This window comes from Stenella coeruleoalba (genome assembly GCF_951394435.1).
Source record: "Stenella coeruleoalba genome assembly, chromosome: 1".
Lineage (NCBI taxonomy): Eukaryota > Metazoa > Chordata > Mammalia > Artiodactyla > Delphinidae > Stenella > Stenella coeruleoalba.
Window position 1 is genome coordinate 46,106,622 of NC_137169.1, and position 4,546 is coordinate 46,111,167.

Below are 4,546 nucleotides of genomic sequence, written 5' to 3' on the forward strand. Positions count from 1 at the left end.
AACAGCCTTCTGAAGTAGGCACTCACTTCCCACTGTTCCCACTGTCCTCCCTGGCTCTCTTTCTCCATCCATTTGGTAACTATTACTCCCAATGATGTACCATCCTGGGAAGGCAAGTTGGCAGTGGGAAGAGCATAGGAGGAAGTGTTTTAGGAATGCAGCACTCTGGGGAAAATGCTTAATTAGGGCTAGACATTTGAATTTTTATAAATTTTTCTTTTTGTATTATTTTAATTTACCATTGCAAGCACCAATACTATTTAACATTTATATCTAACTACAGAGCAAAGGGAGGTGAGTGTCTGAGTATAAAACTGATAGCTAATGTCTTTATAGCCCTCTAGAATTTGAAAGATAATTTCAGACTATTTCAATCCCCCACCCCACCTTTGCCATCACCGCCAACAAGCTCACATATAAGCACTCATTCCCCCTTTCCCTGACCACGTAGCCATCATCCTCTCAGCCACCCTGTGGAGATAGGTAGTGTTATAATCTCTGCTTTGTAAGTGAGAGGACTGAGGCTTAGGGATGTCAGTAACACAGTTGTTATGGACTGAATTTTGTACCCTCTGAAATTCATATTTTTAATCCCTAACCCAGAAAGTGATGTTATTAAGAGGTGGGGCCTTTGGGAGACAATTAGGTTTAGATGAGGCCATAAGAATAGGGCCCCATGATGGGATTAGTGCCCTTATAAGAAGAGGAATAGATTAGAGTGAGAGGGCTGTCCACCATGTGAGGACACAGCAAGCAGCAGTCATCTGCAAGCCAGGAAGATGGTCTTCAAAAGAACCAAACCTTACTGGTCCCTTAATCTTAGACTTCTCAGCCCGAAGAACAGTGAGAAATCAATCTTTGTTGTTAAAGTCACTCAGTCAGTGGTATTTTGTTATAGCAGCCTGAACTAAGATGCAAGTTCTTAGACCTAGAAGAATTAAAGACCTAGAAGAATTAAAGAACAAACAGAGATGAACAATACAATAACTGAAATGAAAAATACACTAAAAGGAATTAATAGCAGAATAACTGAGGCAGAAGAATGGATAAGTGACCTGGAAGACAGAATGGTGGAATTCACTGCCGTGGAACAGAATAAACAAAAAAGAATGAAAAGAAATGAAGACAGCCTAAGAGACCTCTGGGACAACATTAAATGCACCAACATTCACATTATAGGGGTCCCAGAAGGAGAAGAGAGAGAGAAAGGACCAGAGAAAATATTTGAAGAGATTATAGTCGAAAATTTCCCTAACATGGGAAAGGAAATAGCCACCCAAGTCCAGGAAGCCCAGCGAGTCCCATACAAGATAAACCCAAGGAGAAACACGACTAGACACATAGTAATCAAACTGGCAAAAATTAAAGACAAAGAAAAATTATTGAAAGCAGCAAGGGAAAAATGACAACATACAAGGCAACTCCCATAAGGTTAACAGCTGATTTCTCAGCAGAAACTCTACAAGACAGAAGGGAGTGGCATGATATACTTAAAGTGCTGAAAGGGAAGGACCTATAACCAAGATTATTCTACCTGGCAAGGATCTCATTCAGATTCGATGGAGAAAGCAAAAGCTTTACAGACAAGCAAAAGCTAAGAGAATTCATCACCACAAAACCAGCTGTACAACAAATGCTAAAGGAACGTCTCTAAGTGGGAAACACAAGAGAAGAAAAGGACCTACCAGAACAAACCCAAAACAATTAAGAAAATGGTAATAGGAACATACATGTCGATAATTACCTTAAACGTGAATGGATTAAATGCTCCAACCAAAAGACACAGGCTTGCTGAATGGATACAAAAACAAGGCATATATATATGTTGCCTACAAGAGACCCACTTCAGACCTAGGGATACATACAGACTGAAAGTGAGGGGATGGAAATAGATATTCCATGCAAATGGAAATCAAAAGAAAGCTGGAGTAGCTATACTCATATCAGATAAAATAGACTTTAAAATAAAGAATGTTACAAGAGACAAGGAAGGACACTACATAATGATCAAGGGATCAATCCAAGAAGAAGATACAACAATTATAAATATATATGCACCCAACATAGGACCACCTCTGTACATAAGGCAACTGCTAAGAGCTATAAAAGAGGAAATTGACAGTAACACAATAATAGTGGGGGACTTTAACACCTCACTTACACCAATGGACAGATCATCCAAGATGAAAATAAATAAGGAAACAGAAGCTTTACATGAAACAATAGACCAGATAGATTTAATTGATATTTATAGGGCATTCCATCCAAAAACAGCAGATTACACTTACTTCTCAAGTGCACATGGAACAGTCTCCAGGATAGATCACATCTTGGGTCACAAATCAAGCCTCAGTAAATTTAAGAAAATTGAAATCATATCAAGCATCTTTTCTGACCACAGTGCTATGAGATTAGAAATGAATTACAGGGAAAAAAAAAACTGTAAAAAACACCAATACATGGAGGCTAAACAATACGTGACTAAATAACCAAGAGATCACTGAAGAAATCAAAGAGGAAATCAAAAAATACCTAGAGACAAATGACAATGAAAACACGATGATCCAAAACCTATGGGATGCAGCAAAAGCAGTTCTAAGAGGGAAGTTTATAGCTAAAGAAGCCTACCTCAAGAAACAAGAAAAATCTCAAGTAAACAATCTAACCTTACACCTAAAGGAACTAGAGAAAGAAGAACAAATAAAACCCAAAGTTAGCAGAAGGAAAGAAATCATAAAGATCAGAGCAGAAATAAATGAAATAGAAACAAAGAAAACAATAGCAAAGATCAATAAAACTAAAAGCTGGTTCTTTGAGAAGATAAACAAAATTGATAAACCATTAGCCAGACTCATCAAGAAAAAGAGGGAGAGGACTCAAATTAATAAAATTAGAAATGAAAAAGGAGAAGTTACAACAGACACCAAATTATGATAAAAACTCTCCAGAAAGTGGGCATAGAGGGAACCTACCTCAACATAATAAAGGCCATATACGACAAACCCACAGCAAACATCATTCTCAATGGTGAAAAACTGAAAGCATTTCCTCTAAGATCAGGAAGAAGACAAGGATGTCCACTCTCGCCACTATTATTCAACATAGTTGGAAGTCCTAGCCATGACAATCAGAGAAGAAAAAGAAATAAAAGGAATACAAATTGGAAAAGAAGAAGTAAAACTGTCACTGTTTGCAGATGACATGATACTATACATAGAGAATCCTGAAAATGCCACCAGAAAACTACTAGAGCTAATCAATGAATTTGGTAAAGTTGCAGGATACAAAATTAATGCATAGAAATCTCTTGCATTCCTATACACTAATGATGAAAAATCTGAAAGAGAAATTATGGAAACACTCCCATTTACCATTGCAACAAAAAGAATAAAATACCTAGGAATAAACCTACCTAGGGAGACAAAAGACCTGTATGCAGAAAACTATAAGAAACTGATGAAAGAAATTAAAGATGATACCAACAGATGGAGAGATATACCATGTTCTTGGATTGGAAGAATCAATATTGTGAAAATGACTATATTACCCAAAGCAATCTACAGATTCAATGCAATCCTTATCAAATTACCAATGGCATTTTTTACATAACTAGAACAAATCATCTTAAAATTTGTATGGAGACACAAAAGACCATGAATAGCCAAAGCAGTCTTGAGGGAAAAAAAATGGAGCTGGAGGAATCAGACTCCCTGATGTCAGACTATACTGCAAAGCTACAGTAATTAAGACAATATGGCACTGGCACAAAAAACATAGATCATAGATATCATAGATCACATAGATCATAGATCACAAAAAACATAGAAACATAGATCAATGGAACAAGATAGAAAACCCAGAGATAAACCCACGCATCTATGATCAAGTAATCTATGACAAAGGAGGCAAAGATATACAATGGAGAAAAGACAGTCTCTTCAATAAGTGGTGCTGGGAAAACTGGACAGCTACATGTAAAAGAATGAAATTAGAACACTCCCTAACACCATACAGAAAAATAAACTCAAAATGGATTCAAGACCTAAACGTAAGACCAGACACTATAAAACTCTTAGGGGAAAACATAGGAAGAACACTCTTTGACATAAATCACAGCAAGATCTTTTTTGACTCACCTCCTAGAGTAATGGAAATAAAAACAAAAATAAACAAATGGGACCTAATGAAACTTAAAATCTTTTGCACAGCAAAGGAAACCATAAATACAACAAAAAGACAACCCTCAGAATGGGAGAAAATATTTGCAAATGAATCAATGGACAAAGGATTAATCTCCAAAATATATAAACAGCGCATGCAGCTCAATATTAAAGAAACAAACAACCCAAACCAAAAATGGGCAGAAGACCTAAATAGACATTTCTCCAAAGAAGACATACAGATGGCCAAGAAGCACATGAAAAGCTGCTCAACATCATTAATTATTAGAGAAATGCAAATCAAAACTACAATGAGGTATCACCTCACACCAGTTAGAATGGGCATCATCAGAAAATCTACAAACAACAAATGCTGGAGAGGGTGT